Source organism: Strix aluco, chromosome W (assembly GCF_031877795.1).
Source record: "Strix aluco isolate bStrAlu1 chromosome W, bStrAlu1.hap1, whole genome shotgun sequence".
Lineage (NCBI taxonomy): Eukaryota > Metazoa > Chordata > Aves > Strigiformes > Strigidae > Strix > Strix aluco.
This window is the reverse complement of record NC_133970.1, coordinates 33,335,978-33,359,198: the sequence shown is the minus strand read 5'-3', so window position 1 is coordinate 33,359,198 and position 23,221 is coordinate 33,335,978. Positions and strand designations below refer to the sequence as shown.

At 46.6% G+C, this 23,221-nt stretch overlaps 1 protein-coding gene across 3 annotated transcripts in view; it reads right to left on the bottom strand.

The window, feature by feature from the left end:
- LOC141917734 (spindlin-Z-like) overlaps positions 1 to 23,221 on the bottom strand; it is a 134,833-nt gene that overhangs the window by 20,620 nt on the left and 90,992 nt on the right. The gene's annotated exons all lie outside the window — the stretch shown is intronic.

Below are 23,221 nucleotides of genomic sequence, written 5' to 3'. Positions count from 1 at the left end.
TGCAGTATTAGTCTCTGCGACCTGAGCACCACCGACATGTGGGTCGGCAGGTTTAAAGAAGCAGAGCTAATTACGACAAACGGTGACCCCGACGTGATCCGGCGAGAGACGAGCTGTGACAGTCGGCAGTGCACAGCAGGAGGTGAAGGAGCTCCACGCAGGACGGGAGACTCTACGGCGCGCCATGAATGCCATAGTTAAGGCACTGAAAAGATGGGGTAAACAACATAAGACTTCTATGAAGTCGAGGACACTGAAAGCGATGCTGCAAAGATTGATAAGGCTCGGCGTTTTAGCAGAGCCGATAGACTGTATGAAGCCAGAGCTCTGGCCGCAAATAGAGGCGGAGTTAGCAGAACAAGCGAAATTAGGAAAGCCGGAGCATTTAATGGCTTGGGGGAAAGCGCTTTTGCAAAAACAGAAAGGTGAGATGTGGGAGGCATTGGCCTGTCAGCCTTGCACAGCCTGTGAGAAAGTGCTAGGCTTTGATGAAAAACAGGCCTTGGAAGAAAGATAAGAGGCTGTTGAGCTGTGCCAAGGTGGCAGGGAAAAACAACGGACAGCTGCAACACTGAACTGTGGAAAAGTACTGAACTGTGAGAAGATGCTACCGCGAGAACAGCGCGTGATCAAGGGGGTGATTGGCCTGCAAGCGCGGAGTTGGCAGCGGCAGCCCCGGGCCTTCCCAAGCCCCCCCCCCCCACCGCGGAGCAACCGCTTGTGGCCGAGCCCAGCACCGCGCCCTCGGCCCGCCCCGCCCCAACGCCACAAGCGGCAGTTTTTACAGAAGGTGCTGACACTGGGATGTGGCGTCTCTTGTCTGCCAAGACCACATAATCAATAAGCAATGGCTTTATATATTCTTAATGGTGTTTTGATGTTTGTAGTGTTTGTCATTTGATGTTGTGTGAGTAATAAGTGTAATGGGCCCCTTTGTGTGGTTCTGTGATTGGTTTACGTGCATGAGGCGTAGCCCAGCTGCAGCTGCAGAGTGCGGAGTTCTCTGACAGAGCGCCCTAGTGCCCGCCTGCTGGGTCACTGGTGCTGCCTGTTTGTTCAGGTTCAGTGTTTTAAGTGTCACAGGTGAAATATCTCCTCTAGCAGGAGGCAGTAATTCTGTGTTAGTTGTTGTCTTGAATTGCTGTAACATTTCAAAGCAAAGATCTCATTCATGTAAGGGGCCCAGAAAACTGGGTAGCAAATATTCATCCATTTATATTGGAAACCCCTATTACATCATGGGGTCGTGACTGTATGGCTCAATGGGGAACTCAAATTGGATCAAATTTGTCTTAATTGCCACTGCAGCACAACCCACCCCTAAACCCACCCTGCAACTAACCTGGAAAACAGAATCACCTGTGTGGGTGGGTCAGTGGCCCTTGCCAATGGCACAGTTGTGAGGATATGGGTACGTTACAGCCAGGAATGCCCTCCCCAACAATGATTCCCTGAAACTGGCATCTTGTAATAATTGATCTAAAGGATTGGGTTTTTTTTTCCATTCCCTTGCATCTGGATGATGCACCTAAATTTGCCTTTTCTGTTCCCAGTATTAATGTTAGTGAACCTGCAAGACAGTACCACTGGGTTGTTTTACCACAAGGAGAGAAAAACAGCCCCACGATGTGTCAGTGGTTTGTTGCAAAGGCTTTGAGCCCTGTTAGAATGCAGGTCCCCCAGGCTGTTATCTATCATTATATGGATGACATCCTTATAGCAGCAGAAACACAGGAGATCATGGAAAAGCCTCTTGCTTTAACCAAAGACTCAGTATCTCAAATGGGGTGACAAATAGCACCTGAAAAGGTACAGAGATCATCACCGTGGCAGTACCTGGGGTGGAGAATTTGTGAACAGACCATTGTCCCCCAACAGGTTGAACTTAAAACTGATGTTAAGACTTTAAATGATTGACAGAAACTGTTGGGAGCCATAAATTGGATACAGCTGTTGTTGGGCCTAACTAATGATGATCTGCGTAGCTTGTTTGATATTTTGCAAAGAGATCCTTCACTGACATCACCCAGAGTACTTACAGAGACAGCGAAACAAGATCTCCACCGGGTAGCTAACGCCATCTCAGAAACACAATCATCGCGATGTGTGCCCGGCCATCCATATCAACTGATATTATTTAACCCTCCAGGGCAGCCCTATGCTCTGCTGTTTCAGTGGGATGAAACACTTAGTGACCCTCTTGTTATTGTTGAATGGATTTTTTTGTCACACCAAATGCACAAGATGGTCACTACTCGTCCAGAAATGTTTGCCAAACTGATCATGAAAGGTGCCACCAATATTGCGTCACTTCTCGTCGCAGATACCAGATCAACAAGAAGTCCAGGGCAGGGTTCAAGTCCTGGAAAGTGGTAATTGGGAAGGACCACATCCTTTAATAACCCGGGGAAGAGGTTATGCTTGTGTTTTCACAGGTCACAGTCCCTGGAGGTTACCAGCAAGCTGTGTGTGACCCCACCCGAGGTGTGAGAGGCAGCTTTTGGTGGACACTCAGGAGCCAGCTGTGGGTGCTGTGGATGCCCCTGTGTCAACAGTTCGCCATCTCTCCAACTGATCATTTAAGCAGAATGGATGGGTAATGCTTGCTGCTGCAATAGGACAAAGTACACTATCTCTGTCCTTAATCACACTACAGTTGCCAACTCTTTTAAGAGAAAATGCTAACAGCAATTGCAACTCCTTGATGAGATATATAGGCTTACTAGTCACTAGTGAAAGATGTAGCTTAGACAAAATGTAGGATGTAATGCTATAAGAATGTGTGTATTCAACTTTCCTTGTTTAGCGATATTAAGAATTAAAGACTCAAGTGTTTAACCTTATTAGAAACTCCCTTGGTTTTCCCCCTTGAGTGGTGGCCAGGCTCTGGGTGGAACCCAACAGGAGGATGAAATCAGATGTTTCCGCTCAAAGAAAGTTGCCAGTTATTTTGGCCTGCTGAATTAGATATATGAGGCTGGACCTGCTTGCAGCGATGTTGGATGCCTCACCTACGGATGGACGCATCGCGTAGGATTTCCGGTTTGCGAGGAAGGGTGCTCTAAATTCTCGCTGCATCCAGGGTTCCCCAGCAATTGCGGATCTGAATGTTAGTACCCCATTAAGTAAGTGTGCTATTTCGTATTTTCCTTACTGTTTATTTTTGTAGTATTTAGTCATATCCCTCAAAGTAGTGAAATTAGCCTACTCTTTTAACTAGTAACTGTAACTGCTGTATTGTTTCTAGCCTTCTGTGAAACTATTTTGAGTATGCTGTGTTTTTTCAAGTTTGCTTAACCCTTAACTGATAAAGTCTTGAAATAAGTCTTGCAGGTGCAGCTGCAAAACAAAGAAGAGGCCCACTGTGGGAGGCAGGTGTCAATCCACGGGGTCTCTCTTCCAATCAGATATGGCAAACTGATGTAACAGCATGTGAATTGTTAAAACCAAATAAGTATCTCATAGTAACCATTGACACCTTTAGCTCTACAATAAACAGCCAGACACATTATTGTTCATTGGGAAGGCGTTATCGCCTTGTTAGGGAAGCCACAAGAGATCAAAACAGATAACGGCCCTTGTTTTGTTGCTAGACGCACAAAAGAATGGTGTGCATTGTGGGACATCAAATTAGTACACGGCCTTCCTTATAACAGTCAAGGACAAGCGATAGTGGAACGTGCACATCGCACCCTGAAAGCAAAACTCCAACAGCTTGGGGAGGGGGAAGGTCATAGAGGGACAATACCCATAGACCGCCAACAGGCTCTTTTGTGACGCGCTTTGTATACCCTAAATCATTTTGTTCGAGGCGATGAGTCTACACCTCCCCTGTGGAAACATTTTATGCCAGCCCAGGCGACGAAGAACTATCCTTTGGTCCAGATCAGGGAACTGGGCGCGATAGCTTGGGAGTCGGAGTGGTCACTGAGGGTGTTTGGGTGTGGGTACGCAGCAGTGGAAAAGGACGGCCTAATCCAATGGATACCCGCACGGTGTGTAAAACCTGATCTAACATAAGATGGAGTTTTGTGTTACAGCGTTGGTGGTGGATCACCCTCCTTGGTTGCGTGTTGCCGACTCACGCAGGATATTGGAGAGAGCGGGCATGAGAACATCACCGCGAAGACGTCTGTTTTCCTCTGGATACAGGGGCAGAATCTTGCTATGTCTTCATCACAGCCACCTTTGTAAAACCAGAATGGTTTGGGTGGCTTGACAACGTGTGGACTTAGATTACTAATTAGCTTAGTTGGGATTGGCTCATTTGGGGAATTATTGGAATATGTGGTGTGCTTCTTGCTACTTGTATCGCCTTTACATGTATTAGTGCTGTAGTTTGTAGATTGTTTAAGAAGGTTAATGTTTTGTTCTTAGACCGACATATGGGTCTTGCTCATCACCGCTTGGAACAGCGCAATAATGACAATCAACCAAGAATAACGATGTTATAAAGCATGGGGAGGGGGTCGTGTAGGGAGTGGCATTCGGAAGATCTCGCAATGTACGGAAGTAATAGCTGTAGCCCTCCCTTGTTACGAGGTAAGGTGATGGATAGGCTTGTAACACTAAGGGCACACCCACGAAGGAGGTGCTTGGCGAACATATATATGTAAGATACGCAGTTTAATAAACGGACATTTTGTATCCACCACATTGGTGTTTGTGCTGATGTCTCCGAGAAGGTTTTAACCTCCCGCGGTATTAGTCCCTGCGACCTGAGCACCACCGACATGTGGGTCGGCAGGTTTAAAGAAGCAGAGCTAATTACGACACACATGTATGTTATCAATAAAAAAACCCCTCATATATCTGTAGAAACATGTTCAGAATTTCATCTATGGATGTTTAAATTCACACCTACAGAGAAATACTTAATTGAGGTTTCTCTACAGATCCAAACAAATTCTTTAACTTTAACATTATGTGCATGTTCCAAGCATAGCTTTGGCATATGTATTTTGAAAATTAATTTTCATAATAGCAGTAGTGTCACACAAGAGTTACACACTGAAAGTGCAATTAACCTTAAAAGTTTTCATAACTATTTCTGTCTTTGGATTTTCAGATGGGAAATAAAGAGGACATATATCAACTGACAGAAATGGCATAATTAAAATAAGACTACATACATCTTGTTTCCAACACTCAAGCTTGTACTGAATCCATGGAAAGATGCATCTCCAGTTTTAACAACAGCTGGAATTTTAAGTTTTCAAAAATGAGGCCCTCCATGTGAACAGCTACAGTAAAGACCCTATTTGCAATTTTTGACTATTAAAAGACCAAATAAATAGAACTTCCATTTAAACATGTTTATAAGAACTATCAGCTAGAAATTAAAATAAAAGTTATCACAAAAATTCTGAATAGAAACCCAAAAGACTTTGGGACTTGACTGAAACCACTAAACAAGTATTCTCATCATATCATTAGTCACCCCTTAGTTATATGAGGAAAAAAGTTTAAAAACATACTTCTAAAAAAAAAAAACAAAACGAAATCCTTTGTCAGAAAGTAAAAGAACATGAACACACAGATTTCAGATTTCATGTTTTCCATTACTGGTTGATGAGACAAAGTAAGATTTAACTAAATCAGCTCAAGTAGTTAAAAAGTAGAAAAACCACCCACATATTCAGCAGGGTGGTTCAGCACAAAACTTGTTTTCTGTCCTCTGCTCAGAGACTCTGAATCTTATTATACAGTGCAATCCATTTAGCCTTCCAAAACAAGAGAAACTCTACAGGTACACAGAAGGAAGATCTATTACAGAAGCTTCAAAAACCACAAAGGAGAAGCTATGCATGCTACTCAGAATGAGTGTTTGCCCTGTTCAGTAACTGCTCACCTTAGGCACCTCTTATTTTTGATAGGACTCAAGCTCTAAAGCCAGATGTCTTTTCTCTCAAATTCACTTACATCCAAAATTTCTTGGCTATCCATACAGAATTTCCATGCATAAAATGACATGTACCAAACTAACAAATATTTACAACAACATTGAAGTAAGAGTTTGAGAAGAGACTACCCTTTTTTGCTGTCAGGTGAAAATGAGCTTGACAGTTCCTGACTGATTTCAAGAACTTGCTTGTTCACCTACCTAGCTCTAAACAAAAGCCAACTAAGCAAACTGAGTACTGCTCAGTTTCTTGTGTTGGTAGCTTAAGGTAGTGCCCAGTTTAATACAAAGTTATGGCATTTAGATGAATAATGTGAATATAGCCTACTTGCAAGAGAGATGATAACAAGGTACATGAAGATCCCAGCATAAGACATGGACCTGTTGGAGTGGGTCCAGACGAGGGCCACAAAAATGATCAAACAGCTGGAACACCTCTCCTATGAAGAAAGGCTGAGAGAGTTGGGGTTGTCCACCCTGGAGAAGGCTCCGGGGAGACCTTACTGTGGCCTTTCAATATATAAAAGGGGCTTATATGAAAGATGGAGAGAGACTTTTTACCAGGGCCTGTAGTGATAGGACCAAGGGGCAATGGTTTTAATAGGAAGAGAGTAGATTTAGATTGGATATAAGGAAGAAATTCTTTACTGTGAGGGTGGTGAGACACTGGAACAGGTTGCCCAGAAAAGTTGTGGACGCCCCCTCCCTGGAAGGGTTCAAGGTCAAGTTGGACAGGACTTTGAGCAACCTGATCTAGTGGAAGATGTCCCTGCCCACAGCAGGGGGGCTGGAACTAGATGATCTTTAAACATCCCTTCCACCTCCAACCATTCTATGATTATGACAAAATCATCCTAGTACTGAGTACAAGCCTATTGGCCAAAATACATATTTGTATTTTCTACTGTCTGAATACATTAATGTCTCAAGGAAATTCAAACTCCTTTAAAACACATCTCAGCTTAAACTGTGTAGTGCTTCACATCCTCTGAAATTGTAACAGGAGTTCACTGAACAGTGAATATTTCTCTCCCCTATAGCAGCTATAAATAGTTGAGGAGAGGGGCTCCGAAGAGGAGGATAGCGGCGGGGGACCCTCCCGAAAGCATCAAAAACCCATGGCAAAACCGCAAGACGCGAAGGCAGAAGCCCAGGGAAGAGGGAGAGCCTCAAGTCACCTTGAAGGTTGAAGCGCGTCAGTTCGCGCGGACAGGGTGTGAGAGACGAGAAACCAGGCCTGCGAGAAACTAAGAAAAACAGCCTGAGAAAGCAAAAGTTGAGGCTGATCGAAGAAATGCCTCAAACGCAAGACAAAACTATGAGTCACGGGGTGGATAGTGTGGAGGTCGAAGCTGATAAGGCTGCCCCAATAACACAGGATGCAGCTGGAGGAGGGAGCCCTGTGGAGACAGGACGGCTCTGCTCTGGGGCACCTGGACAAATTTCAAGGGCCATCTGTCCGGTGAATGACCTTTGCTTCATTATCCACCAAATGCATATTAAAGTTAACACCCCTCAATATGCTAACGAGGGCTAACATGATCATGCTAATTACATCATCCCATGAAACACCTTACCCCTCCCCGTACATGGGATACGTAGGGATGTGGGTCGACCTAGGGGACGGACCCAAGGAAAGTGGGTATAAATCAAGGGGGGGGAAGAAAGGAGGGGGCTCTGGAGAGTGCAGTGAAGCGAAGAAGACGGATGCAAGCGAAAAAGACGGCTGCCTCCTGGAACCCTCGCCGGCGGGATCGACGCAGAAACCCAGACCGGTGATCTGTATTTCCCCATTCCCTCTATCTCCCTCTTTTCCCTTTCCCATTAAGAAATGCAAGGCATATTGTATTGCTTGCCACAACTTGCTATATACTTAGCCAATTATCGTGTGTTCAATTAGTACATTGTGGGTAGTTAATAAATGTTTGGACTTGGAGACTTGTCTCACCGTTGTCCGCTCCGTTGGGGATTTGCGAATCTGAGTCACTTGTCTCCCTTGTCTGAGCGGGACGTGACATTAAAATTGGCGTAGTCGGCAGGATCCCCTTCGGTGTCGGAAAGTCTTGAGAGATACCGGTTCTCTATCTGACAAACTTGGACAGGGAGAACTGGGAATTGGCCCCTCAGCTATATGCTGGGAAAGGGTCGGAGGGATACCGATTCTCTATCCGATAAATTCGGACAGGGAGAATCGGGAAGTGACCTCTCAGCTCTAAGCCAGGAGAGGTTCGAGCAGTGGCAAGCCATGACTGGCCGGGAAATGTCAGTGCTTGACTGCTCCCCTATTTTTGAGAAACTGAAGGAGTATAAGGCTTGTCCTCCTCCTTTAGTAGAGGTTTGGGCCCACGATAATTGGCATAATCCAGAAGCAGTGGCAAGCTATATCAGTGTGCTTGCGGGCGTGCAAGGGTCGAGACCAGGCAAAGGAAAAGTTATAGTGTGCTCTGGATTAGGGGCAGCACTGACTGCAGCCCAAAAAGATAAACATTTTAACAAAGAACTAGGAGGGGAAATGATCAAATCCTTACAAGATCTGGTAAAAACTCTCCAGGATCAATTGGTTGAGGAATGTAAGGTTACTGAACAAAAAGCTAAACTCTGGCAAGAACAAACTGAAGTTCTGAAAAGCCAATTAGCTGATGAGCGTAACACCTCTCAGCGATTTCACATGGCTCTGTTACATGCCTTGGACCGAGAAAAAACCTCACGGTCCGAAAAAGAGGGGAATGAACAAGAAACCTGCAACCGGACAGATCTCGGCTCTGTTCCGGATAGTGAACAGGGAGTTACGAGTCTGGCAAAAGCAGCAGCCAGACCCTTGTATCCAACAAAGGAGTTAGAGATAAGCCGAGAAATTCTTTACCCTGAAAATGAGGGGGCAAATTTAAGACCATTAATTAAAACGGAGACCACCGAGGGTCACGGTGGAAGAGCTCCTCAGGTCACCATTTGAACTACACCGTATCCAGCGACTGAGCTCAGGAAACTGAGACTGAATACGTGTGGAGGGTATCTTTGACTGGTGGCGACCGAATCTTGTTATCAGAAGATGAGGCCCAGGGGTACTGGGGGCCAGGGGTTTTCTTAGTTACTGACGACCAGAGAGAGCCGTGGTCGTTAACTCAATGAGCTGCCTATTGGGCTGGGGGTCTGGACCCCTTGGAAAGGGGGGATCCAGTATGTATTGAGACCCCAACCGTAAATCATTTGACTGAAAGTCTGCAGAAGGCTGCTTGTCTCCAGTTAATGCATGACAGGCGTTTGGTTCCGCAGCAGCCTTCCCCGATGCTATTAATTGCTAACCCCGATCAAATGACTCCCCTGATTCGGGGCTTGCCGGACTCTTTGAAATCACATGCAGTACAACTACAAGATCGTTTGCGGAATGCATTAGCCCCATGAGGGATGAGACGGGCAGGGGGAGAACCCATGACTTGGGGAGAGATAGCTCAGGACTTAATAAATTACAGCCGGAGAATGAGCCTTACCAGGGGAACGGGTAAACATAAGCCCTCGGTACGCAGAGTGGAACAGCAGGAAAATCCGCCTCCTTCCCCTCCGCAAGTTTTAAGAACAAAGAGAAACCTCTTGTGGACTGAGGGAATCGGACAGGGGATTCCCCGAGAGTTAATGGACGGTATGCCTACTACGGTTTTAGAAAAGCTCATTCGAGCCTGGAAAGACAAAAGAAAGCTGTGTGTGTCCCCCCCCCGACCGAGCAGACCTTTCGGGCAAAGGGCGGGACAGAACTGAAACCTAACGAGATGGTGGTAATTGCTTCTCAAACACCAACTGCCCCTGAAGAGGGCTTGATTGATTTAGGGTCGGGAAACTGGACGCACCATCCCCAGTAAGTGAGCTGGGGGATGGTGGGTGCGTCCACTTAAGGAGGCTCACAGAGAATACTAAAGGAGACTTGTTGATTACCTTTCTGCTCAGCCCCCTTAAAACTCCAGTTACATTTCTAGTAGATACGGGGGCTCAGATTTCAGCACTCCAAGCTGAGGTTGCCAAGCGCAATGGCATAATTGCTGACAAAAAGCAGATCTGGGTTACAGATGTTTTCGGGGACTCTAAGCCACAGCCGACTGCTCGGGTGAAATGCTGGCTACCTGGGAATGAAACTGCAACAGAGGCTGTTATGATCCTGGGAAATTTCCCCACAAATATCCTGGGACTTGACCTATTGAAGGGACAAGCCTGGGTGGATTCAAAAGGAAGGGAATGGAAATTTGGGTCCCCAACTGCCTCTATAAGACTTTTACAGCAAGCGCCCGCGCTTCCTCCTTCTAAAACTGTTAAAGTGAAACCTTACGCCTTACCGTTAGGTGCAAGGGAGGGGATCACTCCAGTAATAGCAGAGCTGCGGGAGCAAGGGATAATCGTTCCAACTCACTCACCCTATAATTCCCCAGTGTGGCCAGTCCGTAAACCTAACGGAAAGTGGCGTCTGACAATTGACTATCGGCGATTAAATGCCAATACAGGTCCTCTAACAGCTGCAGTGCCTAACATAGCTGAACTGATTGCAACCATACAGGAACAAGCCCACCAGATCTTAGCAACTATTGATGTGAAAGATATGTTCTTTATGGTCCCCATACAGGAGGCAGACAGAGATCGCTTTGCCTTTACATGGGAAGGCGTGCAATTTACTTTTACACGTCTCCCCCAGGGATACCGCCATTCGCCGACCATCGCTCATTATGCACTAGCGCAGGAGCTTGCTCAAATCCTCCTGTCCTGGTTTAGCCAGGATAGGGTTAAGTTTCCCCAGCAGTGGGGGGGGGAGCTCTAGCCGGGTTATTCAGATACCATGCGGACGTCACATCCTGGCGCGAGAGCGCGGCGCGCGTGGTTTTGTACAACTGGTCCTCTCACTGCTGTATTGGTAGATATTTTGCTCTGTTCATTGTTATCACTATTAGTGTTATTGCTATTGTTGGTGTTTGTTGTGTTGCTGTTGCACTGTTGTATTAAACCTCTCCTTATCTCAGCCTCGGGGCTTTGTATTTCACTCCCTTTGTGGGGGAGGGGCAGCGGCCGCGTGGTCTCAGACCCCTGCAGGAGCTAAACCACCACACCTCCTAGGGAAGGGGTCAGGATATATCAATATATTGACGATGTTCTGATTGGTGGCTCTGATGCTGCTGCAGTGGGACAGACCCAGACAGAGATAATCACCCACCTAGAAAATTTAGGGCTCCAAATTCCAGCCGAAAAGGTACAACTCCCATCCTCTGAGGTAAAGTTTCTGGGTATTTGGTGGCGGGGAGGAACAGTGTGTATTCCCCCGGAAACTTTAACTACCCTGGAAGAAGTAAAGAGCCCTGGAAATAAGAAGGAGCTGCAACATGCCTTAGGCTTGCTGGTATTTTGGAGGAAACATATCCCCGATTTTTCATCATAGCTCGTCCTTTATATGATTTGACACACAAAAGGGCTATTTGGGACTGGACTCCCGTCCATGAAGAAGCCTTAAAGCCGTTAATCTTTGAGGCTGGAGTATATCAGACCTTAGGGCCGATATATCCAACAGATCCATTCCAAATTGAGTGGGGTTTTGCAATTCATGGACTATCCATACATATGTGGCAACGTGGGCCGGAGGGTACCACCCGCCCTATAGAGTTTCATTCGCGCAGTTTCAAAGATGCAGAAAAGCCTTACTCGATCTGGGAGCAGGGTCTTTTTGTGGTTAGCCTAGCTTTGCAGGAAGCTGAAAAAATCATACGGCAGCAACCAATCGTTCTACGAGGACCCTTTAAGGTCCTGAAGCCAGCACTGGCCGGAACCCCCACTCCTGTGGGGGTTGCGCAGCGAGAGACAGTGAGGAAGTGGTATGCACAATTAGATCATTACTGCCACACGTATCAGATAGAGGAGGGGGCACCCAAAGTGCTCAAAATACAAGATCCACCCTCCGACCACCCTGAACCTCCTCCCTCATACATAAAACCTGCTCCCCCATTTGAAACCCATCTAAAGAATGTATGGTTCACCGATGCATCTTCTAGAAGAGAGGGAAAGGTATGGAAATACCAAGCGGTAGCACTGCATGTTGACTCGGGGGGACCAAATCATAACAGAGGGTGAGGGAAGTGCTCAGGTGGGAGAGTTAACAGCGGTATGGAGCGTGATTGTTAAAGAAGCTGAGACTACAGAACCAGGATTTATTTACACAGACTCCTATGCCGTGTTCAAGGGGTGTACCGAACGGCTCACATTTTGGGAACAAAACCACTGGGAAGTAAATCGGGTACCGGTGTGGCAGCGTGAGAAGTGGGAGGAAATCTTAAACATTGCAAAACAGAAGTCCTTTTTAGTAGGATGGGTTGCTGCACACCAGTCAGGAAATCACCCTGCCCACCTGCTAAACAACCAGGTGGATTCAATGACTCGTTTGATGAGAATGGCTACAGAAGGTGAGGAGGAGAAATGGGAACACTTACTGGAATGGCTGCATGTAAAGCGGGGTCATTCAGGAAGCAAAGATTTGTTTAAAGAGGCAATAAGCAGGGGATGGTCCGTAACCAGGGAATTGTGCAATACCATTATTTCAGCGTGTAGTCTATGTCGTACTTGGCTGGGAGAGCACAACCCTCTTAAGGACCAACCCCTACACCTAAGGGACAACAAGGGACTATGGGACACCTGGCAGGTGGATTATATTGGCCCTTTCCAGCTCTCCGAGGGAAAACGCTATGTATTGGTGGGGGTGGAAATAGTATCAGGCCTAACCCAAGCAGAAGCTGTATCTCGAGCAACGGCAGAAAATACGGTGAAGGGGTTAAAACGCTGGTTTAGCTGCTTGCCTAAGCCCAAATCGATCCAATCAGACAATGGTAGTCACTTTACTGCCGGGGTGGTTCAGGAGTGGGCTCGAGATGAAGGAATCCAGTGGATTTTCCATACTCCATACTATCCGCAAGCAAATGGGATTGTGGAACGCACCGATGGACTTCTAAAGCAGGCCCTAAAACCCCTCGAACCAGGATGGCCACAACGGGTGCCAGACGCAGTAATGAGGATAAACAGCCAGTGGGGAATTAATGGGTGCCCACGACTTACCGCGTTCTGTCCTAAGCCTCCGTCCATACTCGCCAGGAAAAAAGAGACTAAAGACCCTGCAAACCCGCTCCATTATCCTAGACAACCTGTTCTAGTAGACTTGCCCACTGTGGGGCAAGTACCCCTAACCCTAAAAACTCCCATCAATATTTGTTCATGGGTGGCTACTGATGCCCATGGGAAAGAATACTGCATCAATACCAGGTGGATTGTCCCTTCTTTCTAACCATCATTGTTTTGTCATGTATATATGTGTTTTACAGGGCATTGATCCTGGACAACAGGAGACCTATGTTACTTTTAGCACTTTCAATAGTTATAGGCGTTATCGGCTAGGTATTATTTGTAATCTGCTTACATTATTATATAATTTGTGGAATCATACCTGCTGAGTGTGGAATAAATCATTGCCAATCAATTACAATCAACAATCCAGGAAATTTTACAGGTACATTTAATGAGTCCACTTATTGGAAGGCTAACCTGGAGTTGTGCCTTAAGTTACCTTATTGGGAATCACCTCCAAAATAAAGGAAGCCTGTGAGTCACCCATGACTGCAAACTGGTGCTTGCAAATACCAAACAGATCACAGTGCTAGCTCATATAACTGGATGTGGTCCTTACAACACCACATCCACCAACAGCAAGATGCAGTCATCAAAGACTAGCTGGAGGGGTCTGATCCCACAAATTAAGCATTAATGAATTGTACCTGAATATTAAATTATATTCCCATTTAAACCCTTATAGACCTGCTAATGTGATTGTGTAACCTCAAATAGTTTTAGAAAATTTAACTTAGCAATTCTATGTACTAACAAGGTATGCCTTTAAGGAATTAAAGGTGCAGACCCAACAAGCATCTAGGATGGCGTTGCAGAATCCGGCTAGCATTGCTGAAGGAACATGGACTGTGCGGTGTGCTGAATCTAACTGAGGGAGAATGCTATATCATCATCCACAATGCCACCACCTCTATAGAGGAGACCCGTGCCACGATGAAGAAGATCGCCAACAGGACCAGAGAACTTTTTCGACCGATGGACTGGTTTGATGGATGGAACCCTGGGTCATGGGTCACATCACTGGGATCCTCAGGACTCACGGGGTGGGGAAGATGGCTTGTAAATATTAGTATTGTGATATTATGCAAATTTTTGCTTTTAATAGTATGCCTTGCAGCTGTTAGCTATATGCTCTCTCACCTTCTGTCTTCTTTTTCCTCATACCTTTTTGAGATCATAATGGTCAAAGAAGAACTTGGAGTGTTTGAGTCACAGGGTGGGATGTGAGAGATGAGAAACCAGGCCTGCGAGAAACTAAGAAAAACAGCCTGAGAAAGCGAAAGTTGAGGCTGATCGAAGAAATGCCTCAAACGCAAGACAAAACTATGAGTCACGGGGTGGATAGTGTGGAGGTCGAAGCTGATAAGGCTGCCCCAATAACACAGGATGCAGCTGGAGGAGGGAGCCCTGTGGAGACAGGACGGCTCTGCTCTGGGGCACCTGGACAAATTTCAAGGGCCATCTGTCCGGTGAATGACCTTTGCTTCATTATCCACCAAATGCATATTAAAGTTAACACCCCTCAATATGCTAACGAGGGCTAACATGATCATGCTAATTACATCATCCCATGAAACACCTTACCCCTCCCCGTACATGGGATACGTAGGGATGTGGGTCGACCTAGGGGACGGACCCAAGGAAAGTGGGTATAAATCAAGGGGGGGGAAGAAAGGAGGGGGCTCTGGAGAGTGCAGTGAAGCGAAGAAGACGGATGCAAGCGAAAAAGACGGCTGCCTCCTGGAACCCTCGCCGGCGGGATCGACGCAGAAACCCAGACTGGTGATCTGTATTTCCCCATTCCCTCTATCTCCCTCTTTTCCCTTTCCCATTAAGAAATGCAAGGCATATTGTATTGCTTGCCACAACTTGCTATATACTTAGCCAACTATCGTGTGTTCAATTAGTACATTGTGGGTAGTTAATAAATGCTTGGACTTGGAGACTTGTTGTCTGCTCCATTGGGGATTTGCGAATCTGAGTCACTTGTCCCCCTCGTCTGAGCGGGATGTGACACAGGGCGCAGTCCCTCTCTGGGGTCTAGATCTTATCTGAGCTAGTTTCATCTTATCGTCCTCCACGAGTAGACTGAACCATGGTCTCCACTCGGGTCAAAACCACCACCAGAAAGAACATGGTGACCCAGATGGAGCTGCCACACAAACATGCAGTGATCCAGGTCCTGGGCTGCAGGGAGTGCCTGAGCCTGTCAGTCCTGTCGGAGGGCACCAGTGATAACACCTGTGTGCGCTGTGATCAGCTGGATGACCTGCTCAGCCTGGTGGCGGAACTCAAAGAAGAGGTCGAGAGATTAAGAAGTATTAAGGAGTTGTCGTGGTTTGACCTTGGCTAAATGCCAGGTACCCACCAAGTCGCTCTATCACTTCCCCCCCTTTCCCCTTTTTCTCAACAGGGCAAAGAGGGGAAAGAAAATAAGATAGGAAAAAAAACCCCAACCCTTGTGGGTAAAACAACAGCAGTTTTAATATAAGCAAAGCGAAGCAAAGGTCCGCACGCGGAAGCAAAAAAAAGAAAACAGATTTATTCTCTACTTCCCATGAACAGGCGATGTCGGGCCTTCTCAGGAAGCAGGGCTCCAATACGCGTAGTGGTTGCCTCGGAGGACCAAGGGTGACCCCACCCCCTTCCTCCTTTCTCCCAGCTTTATACTGAGCAGACGTCATATGGTCTGGAATATCCCTTTGGTCAGTTCGGGTCAGCTGTCCTGGTTGTGTCCCCTCCCAAGATCTTGCCCACCCCGTCCCACTGTGGGGGGGGGGGGAAATGTCAGAAAGAGCCTTGGTGCTGTGTAAGCACTACTCAGCAGTAGCCACACCACCAGGGTGCTATCAACACCCTGCCAGCTCCCAACATAAAACACAGCACCATGAGGGCTGCTACAGGGGAAAACCAATTCCGGCTCAGCCAGACCCAGTACAGGAGTGTGAAAGGGAACTTGATTGGTGGAGTAACACCCTAGCACCCCTAAAGCAACTGAAGCAAATGGAGGCTCCAAACAAGGTAGGCAATCCCTCATCCTCTTGCTACCAGGCAGAAGGAGGGGACCTAAGAGATTGGGGAGGCTGGAAACAGGTCCCCACTCAGGGAGGCAGGAAAATCCTCTCCCGACCCCCCTCACTCTCCATGGTGTCCCTTCACAACACATTTGGGGCCCTGGAACTTTTGAATGAACCAGAGAAGGATGAAGAAAATGAGACAAACAAGGAGGAAGATGAAGGTTCACCAAGGCCGGGTCGCTGGAGACCAGGTATTAAAACCAGTTCTAAGAATCCCAGAAAGGTCATTGTAGTGGGTGACTCCATTCTGAGGGGTGTCGAAGGCCCATATGCAGACCGGACCCGCTTCATAGGGAAGTCTGCTGCCTCCCTGGGGCTCGGGTAAAGGACCTCATGGCAAAACTCTCCACTCTAGTGAGACCTATGGACTCCTACCCTCTCTTGGATTTTCAGGTAGGTAGAGATGATATTACCAGGAGAATTTCTAAAGCAATGAAGAGAGATTTCAGGTCCTTGGGGAAACTGATTAAGGGGTCAGGGGCACAAATTGTGTTCTCCTCCATCCCTTCAGTTGGGGGGATGGATGAAGAAGAATACCGGAGAACTCAACAGATGAACTTGTGGCTCCAAGACTGGTGTTACAGTCAGGGCTTTGGATTTTTCAATCATGGGTTGGCATACAGGGCACCAGACCTTTTGGCATTAGATGGAATGCACCAGTCCCAGAGGGGGAAGAGGATCTTGGGGCAGGAGATAGCTGGGCTCATTGACAGAGCTTTAAACTAGATTTGAAGGGGGAAGGGGACAAAACATCAGCCCATCTGAAGTGCATGTATACCAATGGACAGAGCATGGGTAACAAACAGGAGGAGCTTGAAGCCATGGTGAAACAGGAAAATTATGATGTTCTGGCTATTACAGAAACACGGTGGGATGTCTCCCATGACTGGAGTGCACCTGTTGATGGCTACAAGCTCTTTAGGAGGGACAGGCAAGGAAGGAGAGGTGGTGGGGTGGCGCTGTATGTTAGGGACTGTTATGATTCCTTTGAGCACAACTGTAGTGAAGACAGGGTGGAGTGTCTCTGCGTTAGAATCAGGGGGAAGGCCAACAGGGCAGATGTCGTAGTGGGAGTCTACTATAGGCCACCCACCCAGGACAGAGAGGTGGATGAAATATTCTACAGGCATTTAGGAGAAATCTCACGATCGCTTGCCCTTGTTCTTGTGGGAGACTTCAACTTCCCAGACATCTGCTGGAAATACAACACAGCAGAGCGAGACCAGTCCCGGAGATTCCTGGAATGTGTGGAGATAACTTCCTGACAAAACTGGTGAGAGAACCGACCAGAGAAGGTCCCCTTCTGGATCTCCTCTTTGTGAACAGAGAAGGACTGGTGGATGATGTGGTGGTTGGAGGCTGACTAGGGCACAGTGATCATGAACTAATAGAGTTCTCTATTCTTAGAGAGGCCAGGAGAGGGGGAAGCAGAACTGACATCCTGGACTTCCAAAGGGCTGACTTTGACTTGTTTAGGCACCTGCTTGACAGGATTCCTTGGGAGACGATCCTGAAGGGTATAGGGGTCCAGGAAGGCTGGGCACTCTTTAAGAAGGAAGTGTTAATGGCACAGGAGCAGGCGGTCCCCAGGTGCTGTAAGAGAAGCCGGTGACAGAGAAGACCACCCTGGCTAAACAGGGAGCTTTGGCTGCAACTCAGGGAGAAAAGGAGAGTTTACGGCCTTTGGAAGAAGGGGCTAGCCACTCACAGTGATTACAAAGAGGCTGTGAGGCTATGCAGGGCGGAAATCGGGAGGTCTAAAGCCCAGCTGGAAATTACTGTGGCTTCAGCAGTCAAAGATAACAAGAAATGTTTCTATAAGTACTTCAACAGCAAAAGAAAGACCAGGGAGAGCCTCCATGCCCTGCTAGACGCAGGAGGAAACATGGTAACAAGTGATGAGGAGAAGGCTGAAGTCCTTAATGCCTTCTTTGCCTCAGTCTTTAATACCAAGACGAGTTGTACTGAGGGAATCCAGCCTCCTCAGCCAGAGGACAGAGACTGGGAGAACGACCCCCCCGCAATCCAGGAGGAGACAGTCAGTGACCTACTGCATCACATAGACACACACAAGTCTATGGGACCGGATGGGATACACCCGAGGGTGCTGAAGGAGCTGGCTGGGGTGCTCGCCAAGCCGCTTTCCAGCATTTACCAGCAGTCCTGGCTGACCGGGGAGGTCCCGACAGATTGGAAACGGGCCAATGTGACGCCCATCTATAAGAAGGGTCGGAAGGATGATCCAGGAAATTACAGGCCTGACAGCTTGACATCGGTGCCCAGGAAGCTGATGGAGCAGCTCATCCTGAGTACCATCACACAACACATGCGGGACAACCAGATGATCAGGCCCAGTCAGCATGGGTTTATGAAAGGCACGTCCTGCTTGACAAACCTGATCTCCTTCTACGACAGGGTGACCTGCTTATTGGATGAGGGAAAGGCTGTGGATGTAGTTTACCTTGACTTCAGTAAGGCCTTTGACACCGTTTCCCACAGCATTCTTCTGGCAAAACTGGCTGCTCGAGGCTTGGATGATCGCTCGCTTTGCTGGGTAAAAAACTGGCTGGATGGCCGGGCCCAAAGAGTTGTGGTGAACTGAGTTAAATCCAGTTGGCAGCCGGTCACGAGTGGTGTCCCCCAGGGCTCGGTTTTGGGGCCACTCCTGTTTAACATCTTTATTGATGATCTAGACGAGGGGATCGAGTGCACCCTCAGTAAGTTTGCAGACGACACCAAGCTGGGTGGGAGTGTTGATCTGCTCGAGGGTAGGGAGGCTCTGCAGAGAGACCTGGACAGGCTGGAGCGATGGGCTAAGGCCAACTGGAGGAGTTTCAATAAGGCCAAATGCCGGGTGCTGCACTTGGGCCACAACAACCCCCAGCAGAGCTACAGTCTTGGGGAGGAGTGGCTGGAGAGCTGCCAGTCAGAGAGGGACCTGGGGGTGTTGATTGACAGCCAGCTGAACAGGAGCCAGCAGTGTGCCCAGGTGGCCAAGAAGGCCAATGGCATCCTGGCTTGCATCAGAAATAGCGTGGCCAGCAGGGACAGGGAAGGGATCTTATCCCCTGTACTCGGCACTGGTGAGGCCGCACCTCGATTATTGTGTTTAGTTTTGGGCCCTTCACTACAAAAAGGACATTGAATGACTCGAGCGTGTCCAAAGAAGGGCAACGAAGCTGGTGAAGGGTCTGGAGGACAGGTCTCACGAGGAGCGGCTGAGGGAACTGGGGTTGTTTAGTCTGGAGAAGAGGAGGCTGAGGGGAGACCTCATCGCCCTCTACAACTACCTGAAAGGAGGTTGCAGAGAGCTGGGGATGAGTCTCTTTAACCAAGTAACAAGCGACAGGACAAGAGGGAATGGCCTCAAGTTGCGCCAGGGAAGGTTTAGACTGGATATTAGGAAGCATTTCTTTACAGAATGGGTTGTTAGGTGTTGGAATGGGCTGCCCAGGGAGGTGGTGGAGTCCCCATCCCTGGAGGTGTTTAAGAGTCGGGCTGACGTGGCACTTAGGGATATGGTGTATTTGAGAATGGTCAGTGCTACTTAATTGTTGGACTAGATTATCTTCAAGGTCTTTTCCATCCTAGATGATTCGGTGATTCTGTGCCCCATGCCACTGCCCAGAACACCATTTTAGGCCTTGGGAAGGAAGTCTTGTGGCGTCATGTCATGCCAGAAAGGATTGAGTCAGATAATGGGACACGTTTCTGAAACAACCTCATAGACGCTTGGGCCAAAGTAGATGGTATTGAGTGGATATATCACATTCCCTACCATGCACCAGCCTCTGGGAAAATTGAGCGATACAATGGATTGCTGAAAACTACACTGAGAGCAATGGGTGGTGGAACTTTCAAACACTGGGACGTGCATTTAGCAAAAGCCACCTGGTTAGTCAATACCAGAGGATCTGCCAAGCAAGCTGGCCCTGATCGATCAAACCTCCTACATACTAGGATGGGGATAAAACCCTTGTAGTGCGCATTAAAAATATGCTGGGGAAGACCATCTGGGTTACTCCTGCATTGTATAAACCCATGCGTGGGATTACTTTTGCCCAAGGACCTGGGTGCACTTGGTGGGTAATGCAGGAGGACAGAGAAGTCTGATGCTTGCCTCAAGGGGATTTGATTTTGGGTGAAAATAGCCAGTGAATCAGTGAACACTGTCAAATAACCCTGTTATTGCAGTTGGTGCCCCGCAACATCCTCCTGCCACATCCAAAGCCTCCTGCTCCACCGACTGAGCCAACTCCACCTCATTCATCCTTCCTTAAAGACTGTCATGACAGATGGCACTGAAAGTTATGGGCTAAATGAACTCAGTAGACATTTTGGAAGGATGGCCCATAGACTAAGGGAATGATATCTGTGAATCCCAGAAAAGGGGCAGTGGTTCCTTAGAATGTATTTAGAACCTGAGCATGATGTCAATGGTATGGAATAAGGGGTGGAGACTGTCCTGGTTTCAGCCAGGATAGAGTTAACTTTCCTTGGGCTGGGAGAGAGCACAGCTGGAGGGCCAGGTCCAGATGTATCATTGGAGCATTCCATATCATGTGATGTCATGCTCAGTAATAGGTGGACACGTGCTCTCTCTCGCCGCACTTCGGTTTCCGGGTCAGCGTGGCAGGATTTTTCTGGTAAGGTCAGGATCGCTGCTGGGGACGGGTTCCGTACTGGTTGCCGCTCGGTGAGCCACTGCTGCATTTTCCCCAGTTTGGACTTCCTATTGTTACTGTTTTTTTATTCAGCCTACGAATTTCTTCTTTTGTCCCTCACCTATTTCAGTGGGAGGGGTGGGGAGTAAGTAAACAACTAGCCACGTGGCGATTGGTTACCGGCTGAGTTCGATCCACAACACAATGTGATATAAATTAAAATTATAATGAGTTCATTGTATTTTATTAAAATTTAAAAAAAACCCGAACAACTGGGAGAGAAAAAGCTATCAAAAGCACAACTAGGTCAAGTGACAAGGAGCTGGAATTAGAAATCCAAATCAGTACTAAAGACTTAGATGTGATGGCTTCTTTGAAAAAGCTAGTTTTCCTCTGTCCTGTCTGCCTGCCTACAAAGGAAAGGGTTTTATTTGCTGTAAAGCAGGTTTAAAAGAGGAGAAAAATACATTTGACTAAAATATCCAGGTTTTTGCAGTATAGCTCTACTGGGAAACAGACTTAATAGTTCCATCTTCAGAAATAAAGGATAACACCGAAAATTGAGAAACAAAGGAAAGCCAAACCTCTTTCTTATTTTGTCACAACAGTAGAGTGTGCGTCTACAGCCTCAGTGATTTTGTTAAAATACAGAGCAGCTTTCCAGGATATAGTTTCACTAGATCAGCCAGCTGCTTTGTGCTTGGCATTGTGCCTCTGCTTTTAATTAGTGCATGGTTCTCCCCAGTATAGGTGAATCCCGATTTTTTCATTAACATAATCTAATATAATTGTCTTTAAGATAAATTGTGATTACCCTTGTTGTGTTTACATTTGTATTTTGTCTTTTTGAGTCTAGTGATCACTTGTTTTATGCTGTAGAATTGTAAGACATGGTACTTTACAGTCCTTCCTAGGTGTTATCTGTACTGTCCTCGTGAAGAAGAGATCCCATTCCCAGCTTCAGCTTGCTTAAAAATGCAATGAAATCTTTTGTCAGAGTCAGGAATTCATTTTACCACTCTTCTGGTCTGGTTTCCCAAACTCTTAAAGTTGACATTGGGCAATATTAGGTGTGAATAAACATGTCTGCAGAATTTTTAGGTCCCTCAAAGTAATTCTGAAAGAACCATCAGATCAAGAATAATTATGTGATTATAAGGTGTTTCCACAGCAGATTCTGAAATATAATTTTAAAATGTCCAGCTTTTGCTGCTTGTCATAAAGACAGGGGATATTCTGAGAAATAAGCTGTGGTGTGTTTTGAAGAGTCCATCTAATTTTGATGGAGAGTACCATCTGATATGACAACAATTAACAACATTGCTAGTAGCTTTCTCCCATCCTTCTTCCTCTTCTCTCCTCCTACCTTCCCCAGTTGAAATGTGTGTACTCCCCCTTAGAGTCCACACCCTCAAAGAATGTTTATTTTATTTCTGTGTTGTCTTACCCTTTTTCTTTCTCTGTGAGAGTAAGGTAGAAGCATTCAGAAACATGGCTCCTAGGTTTGCTGTTGAATTTAACAGTATTTTAAGGATACATTAGGCAGGATTAATTCAAGCTCAGAAAACCGGCCAACTGACAATTAAATGCTTAATTCTTTTGTTCTTGACTGGGAGTTGGGAGTTTGTGTTGAGTTTTTATTATGGAAAATATTTAATTTTGTAGTCATAAGAGATTTGGACATAAATATTTTCTCCTTCCTCAGATCTATCAAAGTTTGACTGCTGCTTATTACGAAGAAGCATAAAACAAATCCAATCACTTTGTGTGTTTGGTTTTTTTTGTTGTTGTTGTTCAGTATTAACTTCTGGATTTATATTCATGGCAACTTAGTTGTACAGAATTTATTTTGAATGTTGTCTGAACTATGGAATTTCATGGAATGTGCTAGTTAGAACAGTAGCACTTGTCATTCCATAGTCAGAAGGAGGTAAAGGGTATGAACTTAAATCCATTCAATGACATTCATGCTATATAGAATCTGATAACTCTCCATTATTGTTCTCTAATTACTGTTAACATCTTTGAAGTCACATTATTGCTTGAGACCATACTGTGCTTGACCCCAAAACACTTAATACACTAATTTTTCATTTGAAAGCTTTGTGTGAACGTATTGCCCTTGAAATTGTTGAGAAATTTTTTAATGTCTTTCTTTGAATTGGGCACTTGACAAGGAATGACTAATGCTAATTATGTTTCTATCACAAGCCATTTAGGTGGTGTTGCATTTAAGGTAATTAATTTGGTAAGAGATGAATCCCCTTGTGTTCCAGCCGATCCTCAGAGATCAGAGGGGCTGGGGGCGGCTGGACTTATCTCTTAATAGGTATGCCAATTATGGCTGTAACTATAGGCCTGACACCAGATGCACGAACAGCCCGTATGCTGTAGGTCCGGTTGCATTCAAGAGAAGCAGTCAGGTTCATGAATAGTACGGT